We start from the raw sequence: 13,849 nt of genomic DNA on the forward strand, positions 1-13,849 counted from the left end.
GTAGGTACCTGCCTTCAGAGGCTTCAATTCATGTCTGATAGTCCACGTGTCGTAATGTATTGAATTCAAATCACAGGACTTTGATAGTCAGGTATTCAAATGTCTTCTTGAAATTTATAACTAGGATGATACATGGCAATGACTGGGTCATTTATCAAGGACTGTTCTCCGGTCTGTCATTACCAAAACGTAAATGTCTGTCTACACAGATAAGACCACTTACAGTCGTATGCTGTCAGTATACTAACCAGCTTACCTTCACGAGTCCCGGATAACTGTGTTATCCAACTTTGGTTGTTTCTCATGATAATCCTGAAGAAACTGTTTTTGAGAGAAAACTGGAATTCCATGTTGATAGCATGTGCTTATGCCACACTAAACAGATATTCAAGTGGCTGTCAGATGGCCCGGGGAGAGGGTCATAGCCTTTCCCTCATAATTTTCATCAGATGCCTTCCAACCTACTATAAAATAAACATGAATAACTGTCGCATTGAGTACATGTGTTTTCACATGTTTCTTTAAAGTCTTCCTCTATGAAAGCTCTGATGCTGGCACTGCTAAACAGGCCACTGAACTTGAAATGATGGAGCTGAGAGTCTCCCACCTCTACCATCTGGAATCTCGAGCAAGCCAGTTCACCCTCTGGAACTTTATTTCCCTCTGTTTAAAATGAGATCAAACTTGCTGTTTTGTGATGCCCCTTCCGGTTCTAGGAGGTTCTGTTAGGGTGTTCACAATTTGGGTATCAGAATGCTGAATTGATGATGGTGTTTTGAGTCAGGAGAAGATCACAGCTTTTCTCTGAATCCCCGCCCGTTCCCCAAGGATGGGTCAGGGTCAAGGGCAAGTACATTTCCCGTAATTCCAGCCACAAAAAGAAACCCATGCTGACATTCCTGATTCAGAGATACTAATCGGGCCCTAAGATTAGGGATGCAGAGTGACCCTTTCTGGATTCTATTTCCAGAGTGTGTTTCTTCCACAGAGCTGAAGAGGAAAAAACCTTCTTTTCGGCTTCTCCCTGTTCATCTCTCTTTAGACTCTCTCAAGGTTAGAAGTGGCAGGCTACCTGCCCTCCACTACTGTACTTGGGGTGCTGCTTTTTGGAAGATGCCTGACCTGCCTCTGTCATCTGCCTAAGACTGAGTTGACCCTTGGCTGGAATTGTTTCCTCTAGGAAACTACCTTAGCTCATTGGGGTTGGAGGTGAAACTTAACATCCTCTGTGTTTCCCTTAAAGGCTTTGTTAGAGAATTAATATAAGGTGTTTCATTATATTGGGCGTGGTCTCTTGATCTTTATTCTCTGTGGTCATATCTATAAAGGGAAACGATTTGAATCTAAAAGAGAATTTCTAATTCTAACTGGGGACCCAAAGAAAATGCCATTAAAGGGTAGAAATTCTCTAAAGGGAAGCTTAGAGGCTTGTGTCATCCCCTTCAATTACGGAAGTTAAAAATTATTATGGGGGATAAAAATTGTGTTTTACCTGGTATGTGACTTAGGACCACATCATCCATTTGAAAATCATAGCATGAGATTGGCCTTCACCCAAGTCAGCAGTGAAGAACTGACTCCTGGTCAAGGCATCTGCTCTGGGATGACAGCCGTGGGCCACCCTGTGACCCCAGACAAGACTTTTCTAACGCTAGCAAAGCCATCAGTGAAATCCATCATCAACGGTAGTGTCCGTTCTTCAGAGCTACGTATAGGAGGGCTGACATCACAGCATGCTGGCAGACTTAGTTTTAAATGAAGGGAAACCTATCTTTGGAACAGAAGCAGAATTTTAATAGGAAAATGGAGAACCATATGTGAGAAGAAATAAATAACTGTTTTCGTTTAATCTCTTTATTGTAAATGTGACGTTACTTTAAAAATAGTGACTTAAATGACTTAAATGTGAATTGCGACCCCAAAGAAAAACTTGCAGAAATGGCCCAGTTATCCATCCTTCTTGAACTACTTAAATCCTCTCCCGAAGACAGCTCATCTTCCAGCTTTGATGGAGAAGGGCCAACTCGTTTCCATCCAGGTCTGTGGTTCAGTCTCATATGTGAAAGAAAAATACAGATGATAAGGAATCACTGAAAATAAAAGGACATTTAATGTTTCCTTCTTCTAAAAGTTTCTTTTTAACGAGTCAGCATCGTATTCACAACTTTCTTAAATTCTTCCTTGGACTTTTTTTTTTTTTTAATGCAGCTAAATGCTATAAATTTGAAGAGTCCTTTGCAACCTAAATGGAAAGCATATTCTTTTAAAGATGCTTTTGTTCAGCCTGCTGTGCTGAGCTAGGTTTGAGAGAGTCACCAAAAGCTTTGGAATTTACACTGTGGCAGAATACCAAAGGAAAAAAGAGCAGTTTGTCTTCTCAACAGAGCTGAGAGGTCAGACCTGGGCGTCGGCCCTACCCTGGCATGGCTCCGCTCGCCACCAGGCAGCTGAGAGGCCTCCTCTCCAGCAGTGACCTATACCTGCCAACACCAGACATCACCAGAGGGCCTCAAGACGTTCCAGCACGAAACCCTGTGTGCAAAGAGAGGCTGGAATGAAAACACGAGAAGCGAATGCAAGAGAATCACTTATTCAAAAAAGGCCATTTAGCTTGGTTCAGCCTGAATCCTGAAGCGATCCCAGCCTAGAAAAATATTTTTTTTTCAAGTCCATTGGCTACTATTAATTCTTAATTTCAACTCATTCTGATGATGTCAGTGGAATAAAATGTGGAGTAATATTTATTGAAAATGCAGAAAAGCTATCAACATTGACGTTTGTTTTCTTTTTCCTCAGGCCTATCTAATTTTTGCCCCCAACTTAAGTGGGAGCCTGTTAACTCATTAACATGTCCTCATTCTACTCATTCTTTTTTATATTAGCATTAGCTTCTAACATGAGGATATTTTTCAAATTCTGCTGGCCAGCTTTGTCTTGCATTTGTAAAATGTTCTTAATACTAGAGTGATAGTATTTAGAAATACAGAATCTTTTCTGTGTTATACCAGTTGTGAAAAATTGTGAAAAATGTCCTTGTATCAATTCATGGGATTATTATTTTACATCTGGTTTTCTGCTTCACCAGTTCATTTTCTTCCGAAGCAATTTTAATCATTTTTAATCATTCAGTTATAATCTCAACATTGGTAGTCTCAACTAAAACCTCGTTGGTTTACTTTTCAGCTAAATAAAGTAAAGCATTACTTAAAATTTGATTAAAATTAAGGTGATTGTATATAGAAAATGCTGTTAAATAAAAGCTTTTGAAAGAATAATTATAATGTGGCTCTAAGTAATTATTTTATAGGAAGAATGTTGAGCTAAGGGAGATGAAATAATTTGAAGAAAATTGGTACTGGAGATAAAACTGTTCTATATCTGTATATTTTTTCATTTCACTGCATGGTTTTTATGTCTTATGTACACAAATACGAATCATTTAAAAATTTCTGAAATTGAATTTAGGAAAATTCCTTGGTTGCTTTAGAATTCTCAGACACTTCCAAATTGTAATGTCAATTGTAAGGCTACAGTTAAAGGGACCAAGCTGAGGAAACCATTGCAGTGAAGTAGCAACAAATGCTAAGAGGAAAGAACAGGATAATTGAAACATATGTAAAAAATAATGTGCAGACAAACAGGAATGCATTACATTTTGTATGTTCTTTGAGAGCTTATGAAAGAAGTCTTCGGTTGAAATTTTTGTAAAGGAAAATGGCATTACCCAGTGTAGATACCCTCATCATACCTCTGTTGGGTAAACTCTTATTTTTCTATACATAATATTTCTTAAGGTAGATCCTGCTTAGCTGACTTGCCAGTGTGAGCAGGTCTGCTCGGGACCATTCTTCTGGGTTTTCTGCCCAGCGTGTGCGCTAGCATCTGACCAGCTCTTTTTGGCCTGAGTCTATGGAGAATCACGCCAGGACTGGGGAAGACACAGTAAATTAAGCTGGGTGCCATAATCTATTTCCAGGTCACTGCCTTTTGCCTCTTTATCATACCTTATTCACCGCTTGACCTTGTTAGAACAGTCATGTTTCTTCATAAAATATTCTTAATGAGACTATTTACCTTGCATATCCAGTGAGATCGTACTTCATGTAATAAGTTCTCTGCTGAAACATATGCCAAGAAGGCGGCTCTTGCAGCTATTAAAGAATGAACTTTTTAACTGAGAGAAGGACCTTTTGCTGGACAGCCATAGCTATCACAGTGCTCTTTTTCTTATTTTAAGTAGATTGTAAAACTAGAAGGAGCTTTTCTGTCTTCTTTTTGCTTATTTGCTTGTGTTTTGTTTTACATTTACACAGATATCAATCTTGAGCACAGCATCATTATTCCCAAAGAATAAGAATTTACAAAAGCAAATATATTATCTGTATTTTCTAAAGAATGCTCATTTGATTTAAAAATATATTTATTCAGACTCAGAACTCAGCTTTCAGTTGCAATGGAGCTTAGGAACCTTATGTTTTTTACCTAAGAATTCTGCTTTATTGGTGATGCAGAAATAAAATAAGATCATACGTGAAGTTTAGCTGAACTAATACTTATAAGAGTTGACATTTGGGTTCGTACATTGATTAATCCATCTCTACTAACCATTTCAATATTCTTGAACATAAGAACTTGATTTTTTTTTTTTTTTTTTTTTTTTGTGGTACTTGGGCCTCTCACTGTTGTGGCCTCTCCCGTTGCGGAGCACAGGCTCCGGACGCGCAGGCTCAGCGGCCATGGCTCACGGGCCTAGCCGCTCCGCGGCATGTGGGATCTTCCCAGACCAGGGCACGAACCCATGTCCCTGGCATCAGCAGGCGGACTCTCAACCACTGCACCACCAGGGAAGCCCAGAACTTGATTTTTAATCAGAAGGAGTAAGTTCTTCCCCCAATAAGTCCTGTTTTTTAGTACAGACTGGTTTGATTTCTGCCTGCTTTGATTTCTCCTGCCATCAGAGTTGAGGTGTCAAAACAAGGAGCAAAAGCAAAGAGACTGTCTCATCTGCTACAGCAACAGCCCCGGAGTACACAGGGGTTGACTGTCCTACACAGGGGTTGACTGTCCTGCCCAGGGAATTAGGAGAGAAAGCATCCTGTGTATTGGTACCGGTTCTTCTGTGTCTCCCATTAAAAAAGGCTGCTGATCTTGTTACTAGAGGTGATCCAATGGCAACCTCGCTGATAATCTAGAAAAGTCTTTAGGGCTCTGGGTCCTTTTCATACCCCTTTGACCTCCTGATTTGATGCACTCTGCACATGTGATGGGGTTTCTCTGTTCTCTTTTTCTATGCCCTGACAAAAACTCACTTTCTCCTAACTGCAGACCATCCTTGTGACCCTGTACAAACCACTTTACCCCTGTGTACAGTGGTGCTAACAATAGTACCTAGCCACAGGGCACTTATGAGGACCTAACAGGATAACATTTTTAAAAGATGCTATCATGCTGGACATACAGATTCTCAATTAATGATAGCCTTTACTATGAACTGTTTTCCCCACTTAAAAAAAAATTAGGTAACCTCAGGATTAGGAGAAACCACAGAGCCCATTTTCAGTACAGACCTGAGTTCTGTACCTTAAATGGTAAAACTGAAAAAAAAAAAAAAAAGTTGGGGGGGGCATGTGAACTCTGGGGATAGGGTAAAAGGGAGCATATAGAACTTTAGGAGTTTCTTCCATGGCAGTGGATGTTCTCCCAAGCCTGCGTTCAGTGATCACAGTATTTGCCCTTGGAGTATATTTTGGAAAAATATTTCTAAAATTATCTCTTACCACATGTACAAGTGTAAGGGATTTCTTCATGTTTTTGAGAAAAATATGAGCCAGAGAAGTTCCACTCAGACACATGGAAGGCTGGAATGTACATTGGAGGTCATATTTCCTTCCCTTGTAGGGCTGCCGGGTCTCGATAACTCATTTCATCGTCCTCCTCCTGCGCGGCAGAATTGCACTCAGGCAAGCAGGGAACCTGCCTACCTATTACTTTCGAGTTTTTAGAAAAGAATATTACATGTTCTTGGCGGTCATGCATTCCAGGCTCTCTCCATAACACATTCCAGAAAACTTGCAGGAATTTCTCCTAATGTCTCATCTAAATCCCTGCTTCTGCCCTTTAAACCCTTTAGATCTTATCTTGACCTCAGTAGAAACAGAAAATAGATGCTCACTGTGATTTGGAAAAGGGTTGTCAAGTTTTTGAAATTGCTATTTGGTTTCTCATGTCCCTCACTTTCTACTCTAGAATAACTCAATCCCTGTCTTTTTTCACTTATTTTTTTTTCCCCCCATAAACATTTTTGGTCCAAAGCTTTGGGGATGGAGCGTTCGTCATTTTGTTGCTCCCTTCTGATACTCCCTGGAGGTGTGTATCAGCCCAACAGTGGCAAGGCCCAGGTAGGGGGTGTTCCGTGCAGTAAACCCGCTGTCCACCCCACCTGGCCGTGGGGTGCTGGCTGCCGCCCTTGCCCCACCACTGCCCGCGGTTCTTTAGAAGTGATGTCCAAAGGAGTTCTGGAATTACAGTGGCTCAGCCCACTGCCACTCAGTCCAGTGGCATTCTCTCTTGTTTAAACCAGCAAAGGTTTCAACAGAAGAAAGCACTGGAAACTTTCTCCATTACCCAGAGGCCATCACCAAGAGGCCATTTCTCAAGACATTGTTTCCTCTTCTTTGGAGTTTCTTACTTGGTTTAACGCAGTCCCAGCCTGGCCAGACGTCGAAGACATACTGCCTCACCTTTAAAACTCTGTCCAGAGATGGAACCCTCCCCCTGACACATCCTCCTATGTACAGACGTTCCTGAGTCTGACTGACAGTAAAAGAAAAAAAGGGAGGAGAAAATGTTGCGAAGTATTAGAGGAGAAAAAAAGAATCTAATTACAGAAAAATATAAATGCCATAAAAACAATCATGTTAATCAGCCATCTCGCCCAAGAAGTATCTCCTAGGCAGCGTCTGGCTTTGCCCCTTTCTGAATCCCTGTCTCCAGCAGGGAAGGAATCAGAATATGTCACTGGGGATTGTCTTCCAGAACCTTGTCACTGTCTCTGCAAAATCAGCAGACCCCTATTCTATCTCCCTCAGATTCCCTTGAGTCTCTGTTCACATTTAGCTTCTGGTCTGAGGGACTCTCCTCTCGGGACGGAGGGGGTGGGGGGGTCAGTGATGCTTAACATTGGGTGGATGCCCACACAGGGAAGTGACTGCTCCACGTGGGCCCTCAGTGTCATTTGAATCACACCAAAAGCAAACCAGGGCACAGTGGGAATTAACACAGAGGGATACAGGAAAGTGGAGGCGCTCATAGAAAGATAAACCAATGTCTTCCTGCCATTGTTCACTCACCACATACATAGTCCGGAACACTGACCCCAAACTTGACATAGCCTATTTTATAACCCTGATTGCTTTCTTATGTATTGATCCAACTTCCGCAAGGTTGTAAGCTCTTGTCTGGGCTCAGATCATCTTATTCAGCATTGCACTGCTCGTAAAACCAGGGCACTTTCTACACAATGGGTGAATATTAGTTACTTGCTAAGTAGTAGATAAATGTATTCTATAACAATAACAACAAAATTATGTTTGTTATAGCTATAGAGATATCTGTGGTTATCTCTGTACACACATTAAAATGTAATCTGTGGAGATCCACTAATCTGGAATGTCATTTTCCCCCCAGATTTATTGAGGTTATGATTGACAAAAAATGATACATATTTAACATGAACAATGTGGTATTGTGATATCAATATGCCTATGTAATGATTACCACAGTCGCGCTAATTAACGTGCGCATTACCTCACACAGTTAACGCGCGTGTGTGTGGGTATATGTGTGTGTGTGTCTGTCGTGTGGAATGTCTTAAAGTGGTCCAAGGTTGGGTCTGAGTTTGCCTCAGCATGGTTTTTATACTAATAAAATCAATAATGCCTGTTCATTTGTTAAATTATGTATATTAACGTGAGAATGTTTAGATATACTTTTTAAGACACCCAGTATTCAAGTTCTATAACCACTCAAGGAGATTTATTAAACAATTGGAATGCCACTTCTTATCAATTGAGAGGCTAATTATTTATTCATAAAGCAATGTGCCCCTGACCCTCACCCCAGTTCTATTAGTGTGTATGGCTTTGAGAACCGTAGATGTTCTTTTCCCTATTAGTAAAAAGGAGAGAGGTTTTGCTGCAAAACCAGTTAAATCTGTAGGAAGGTGGTATTCCTTCCTTTGATCCCATGACACAGAAATACTTGGTTGTTCCGCTAACTCTCGGTGTGTTCCTCCCCTGGCAGGAGAAGGGGAGAAGTCGTGCAGATAAAGGGGATGAGGAAAATAGGAAAGCATGATTAGGAGGAGAGTGGCAAGAGAAATGGTCTATGAAAGAAAGAGAATGGGGTGGATGCTCTTATTGTCCTGTGGGGTTTTTTTTTGTTTTTTGTTTTTTGCAGTACGCGGGCCTCTCTCACTGTTGTGGCCTCTCCCGTTGTGGAGCACAGGCTCCGGACGCGCAGGCTCAGCGGCCATGGCCCACGGGCCCAGCCGCTCCGCGGCACGTGGGATCCTCCCGGACCGGGGCACGAACCCACATCCCCTGCATCGGCAGGCGGACTCTCAACCACTGCACCAGCAGGGAAGCCCTGTCCTGTGGGTTTAAACCAGTAATTACATTTGGCCTGGAAAAGAAAAATACATGTTTTCATATAACCTCAATATATCCTCTCTAATATTTACTGCCAAGACCTAAAATTTCAAGACATGACACTGAGCATTTCTAAAATGACAGAATTCTCACTTTACATCTTTCCAGTGAAATGTTATGGTTGAAAAAGCTCCCCATCAGTCTTTTAAATTAAAGGTTTATTTATTTATTTATTTTTTTGCGGTACGCGGGCCTCTCACTGTTGTGGCCTCTCCCGTTGCGGCCTCTCCCGTTGCGGAGCACGGGCTCCGGACGCGCAGGCTCAGCGGCCATGGCTCACGGGCCCAGCTGCTCCGCGGCATGTGGGATCTTCCCGGACCGGGGCACGAACCCACATCCCCTGCATCGGCAGGCAGACTCTCAACCACTGCGCCACGAGGGAAGCCCCCCATCAGTCTTTTATTCTACTCCAGATAGAAAAAAAAAAAAAAAGACGTTGTCCCAATGACCCATCTCCAAGTCTAAAGAATCTGTCATTTGAACACACTTGAGAAAGATAGTGATGAAAGTAGCAGGAGAATCCCGTGCATCTCATCATTTTACTGGGGGATGCAGAAGCGGTGTCTGTCATTCCCAGCCGGCCGTCATTCTACCACACTGGCAGTTTGTCCAAAGGGTATGTAGCAGACCAGGTGGGCCTCAGGAGACAGAGCAAACATGGGCCATGTTTCAGGGCCTTTTTGAATCTTGAGACCCCATTGGGAATTTTCCACCATTTTTATAGGGTCCCACCAGACGCTTCCTGCTTGCTGTCCAGCTTATAATTCTGGATAGGAAGCAGGGCCTTCCCATTGCACAGCTCCTGGGGGAACAATTCATGGGGAATCTATAGCGTTCTTTCCCCCGGCAGTGCCAGGAGAAAGTGGCTGCTAAGATGCTGCTAGTAATTAAGGACTTGGCACCTGGGGGCAGCTGCTGAGCATATACTGTTACTATAACATCCAGGTAGAACAAGTGAAATTCTTCTAGGCTCACGTGGGACTGGGAGACATTCACAGTCATATTAATACACACCACACACACACACACACACACACACCCTGCAACTGTGGCTGGCAGGTGAGAAATGAATTGTGTCTGGGTCACAAGGGAACATGTGTTCCCAAGCCCAAAGGCCATTAACTCCATGTTAATTTAGTAAGGTGGTAGGTAGTGATAAGACCCCTAATTTATGTTCACGGTTGCTTTGGGTAATGGAAACATGTTCATTAAGTATCTTTGGCCAGAGATTTTCCTGTGTAATTAGCACACATCTTAATTATACACTTGGATTTGAAGCTGGTGCTAATCTTAAAGTATTAAAAAACAAATTAGATAAAGAGAAAAGGATTAAAAGAGAGACTGCATAGCACAGAGGTTAAGAGTGTGGGCTCTGAGCCATGGCCCAGTTCAAAAACTAGCCCTGGTGTTTACCAGCCCTGCAACCTTGAAGAAGTACTTCCTGTCTCTGTGCATCTGTAAAATGGAAGTAACATTGCCTAATCGTAGGGTCATGGTGAGCATCGGAAGGCTTAAGACCACTAGAAATTGTTTTGAACTGTGCTTGGCACGTAAGTGCTCCATAAATTGAGCTTATTATTATTTTAGTTGTGGCATTTTCAGAGTAATAACTCTGCAGGTGGATCATTACACAGTAGAAATTTTGAAAAGGAATAATAACAATTCAGAAATTTTATCCTAAAATGTCAAACTTGCCTACATTTCCTACACAGAAGTAAATTAATAATTTACTTTTAATTTACTTTATTAATAATTTACATTTACATATGTAATAGTTTGTTAAAATGTATTACAGTTTGAAAATGAAGTGTCAACAAACATTTATTGAGTACCCATAAGGGTCATGGAAAGTGATGTTATAGGAGCACATCAGACATTGGCAACTTTCAGGGGCTTTAATTTTAGAAGGCGGCGCGTGTTAGAAAGAGTATAAAATTTTCAAGCATTTTAGAAGGGCTGCTTTGGGTAATATGATTGTTATGTAACTGTACTCTTTTAGAAGAAGATGCAGGATGAATACACTTGGCTGAAGAATCTGCACACTGAAAATATTTATTTTCTTGAACTATTTAAGGAACTATAAATAAATACTCAATTCCAGTGTCCCTCATATATTCATAAAATTACAACATAAAATTAAATGTAACTGAAATGCTAAACATAATATTGATAATCTGCTCAATCAGTTGTGCTACAGGCCACAGCCTTGTGTATCAGTGCTAGAGAAAATATTAAGCATTCTTCTTCATGATATTTCATAGCATTGGCCTTAAATCAGCCATGAGAATAGACACGGCATTACAGACCAAAGACCTAAAACAAGTATGAATTTTATAATTAACTTGCAAGCAAATATCATTTTTAATAAAGTTTGAGAATATCACCCTTGTGTATTTCTCATCAAATCAAATGATGGTTATCATCAGATGTAGTCTTATAAAGGATAAGGACATTTTAATGAACGGGAATAGTTTTAATATCTGCAAAATTATGTGAAAGAATGGAAGTAGCATTGAAGCGCTATTTCAGATGTTAATAATAATTTTCAACATTGTTTTTAGTTTTCTTACCTGTTGAGTCCTCTGTGAGATAGGAGAGGGAAACACTGTCATTCTCATTTTTCGGATGAATCAGTTGAGGCTTAGAGACAAGTTTATGTGACACAGAGGCAGTTAGTCCCAAGTATCTGATTCCCCAGATGACTAATCTGTGCTATCGAGGATCTTCTCAAACACTTATAGATACAATCATCCACTGACCAGCATTGGGGATTATCTGCATGTTTGATTCTTTTCTTCTCCTTCTCTGTTTTGCCTAGTTTTTGAGGCATTTAGTGATTATTTTTTTCTTTGGTTCGTTCACTCATTCATTCATCAGAAGCATCTTGGTCCCCTACTGTATGCTCAGCACTGCTGAGCGGTACTTTGTCAGCCACCCGCCATTAGCATACTACATGAATAGGATACATCTGCTTTTCATTCAGACAGTTCTAAAACTCAGGTTTTTCTGCCTCTTTCATTGAAGGAGACAGTCCATGAGAAATGAAATGATCTGAAATAATTGAAATTTTTAAATTGTTTTGCTAATTTCAAACTTCTTAAGATAGGAATTATATCTTGTTCATCTCTTAAGCCCAATTCCAGTATTTTATGAATGTGTGGCAGGTATGTCTGTTGTTGGATAGGGGCTTGTCTTTTATCTGAATCAGTGTTTCTGTGATGCAAGTGGTAAATGTAATATTAATGGCCATACTTACAAGCATGAATGGTTATTTTGAAAATCAGATTAATCGGTGTGACATAGCCCTACTCTGTGTTACATTTGTATCCTGTAAGTTTCTCACACATGTTAGAGCTAAGTTGAAGGTGTCTGGTACTTCAAGAATTTTAAAATAAATTCCTCAATAGAATGGAAAACCTTACAATTGCAAAGTAAATTATTACCATAGCTCTAAGCTCAGTTTGGCACATCTGAGCTTTCTCTATCCTTTATCCATTTATTCATTCATTCACCCATCTTCCCCATTATCTATCCATCTCCCCGTTAACCCCACCCACCTGCCATCCATTCCCGAGTCCTCACATCTACCTCCCAATTCTCCCTTCCACCTCCCCAGTCTTTCTTTCCCCGTATCTATTGTAAGAACCCTCAAGAGAGATGTGAATGAAAAGCAGTTGCTGTTACACTATTTACAGTAGCCAAGACATAGAAACAACCTAAATGTCCATCGATAGATGAATAAAGATGTGGTACATATATGCAATGGAATATTACTCAGCTATAAAAACAAATGAAATAATGCCATTTGCAGCAACATGGATGGACCTAGAGGTTATCATACTAAACAAAGTAAGTCAGAAAGAGAAAGACAAATACCATATGATATCACTTATATGTAGAATCCAAAATGCGACACAAATGAACCTGTCTGTGAAACAGAAGCAGACTCACAGACATAGAGAACAGACTTGTGGTTGCCGAGGGGGAGGGGGGATAGGGGAGGGAAGGATTGGGAGTTTGGGATTAGCAGATGCAGACTATTATATATAGGATGGATAAACAACAAGGTCCTACTATTTAGCATAGGGAACTATATTCAATATCCCGTGATAAACCATAATGGAAAAGAATATGAAAAAATACATATATGTATAACTGAGTCACTGCTGTACAGCAGAAATTAATACAACATTGTAAATCAACTCTACTTCAATAAGATTTGTTTAAAAGCAGCTGCTATTAAAGTTAATACTGATTCTTTGGTTTTATGATGAACGCACTATTTATTGTCCAGAATGTGGTACTTTTAGGAGTAAACAGGGCACTCACTAATAAGCATGCTGGGAAACAAGCATAAACCAGGACTGTTCTGGGTAAATCAGAATATGGTCACTTGTAATACATTCTACTAAAATTCTAAAGTGGTATTCTTGTACCGTATTGTGATATCTTTTAGTTATAGGCTATGTGACATGTGAAATGTTTATTTATAGTAAAAATATAGAGTAGGAGAGATTTTTAAGGATTGTGTAATGGTATAACTCACACCTGAATTTTTTAATAGCATTAATTCCTGTACGTTTACTGGTTAGTGCCCCAATTTGGAATCATCCAGATATTTCATTTCTTCCCTTCTGTTGCCTTTCTTTGGGGTTGATTAGCTCGCATTCATTCAGTGGAAATCGGTAAGTCACTTTGTGTAGGCATAGCATTTACCAAGGTGCGCCATGCGGGCTGTGAAAGAAGAGGAACACCCAATCTTTATGCCTCAGCAGTTCACAGTATAGCCGGGGACATCGGTCGGTCTAACAGCATCTGCACAAAATAAGTACTCTGAGCAAGCAAGTGGTTGCACATGGACCACAGCAGGAAGAGTAAGTGGTAGAGAAGCACCAAAGAGGAATAAGTAAAGGGCCAGAGAAAGCTAATTAGAGGGAGCAGAGACAGCACTAAGATAATAAGCTCAATCGGGCGAGTCTAGCCCTTGTTGCCAATTCTTCGGTGGGTAATAGGTGGGAATTATTGGCTTACTTAAGATTTAGTTGAGGCATATGTAACTTATTAGCATCTGAAATAATTTATCCTTCCTCTGAGCTCTTAACTCTATTTTACATATACTAGCTGTGTAGTCTTGGACAGAT

General features: G+C 40.6%; 1 protein-coding gene across 2 annotated transcripts in view; it reads left to right on the forward strand.

The window, feature by feature from the left end:
* The window catches only part of NR3C2 (nuclear receptor subfamily 3 group C member 2), a 370,721-nt gene that overhangs the window by 281,418 nt on the left and 75,454 nt on the right, over positions 1 to 13,849 (forward strand). The gene's annotated exons all lie outside the window — the stretch shown is intronic.

Source organism: Tursiops truncatus, chromosome 5, assembly GCF_011762595.2.
Source record: "Tursiops truncatus isolate mTurTru1 chromosome 5, mTurTru1.mat.Y, whole genome shotgun sequence".
Lineage (NCBI taxonomy): Eukaryota > Metazoa > Chordata > Mammalia > Artiodactyla > Delphinidae > Tursiops > Tursiops truncatus.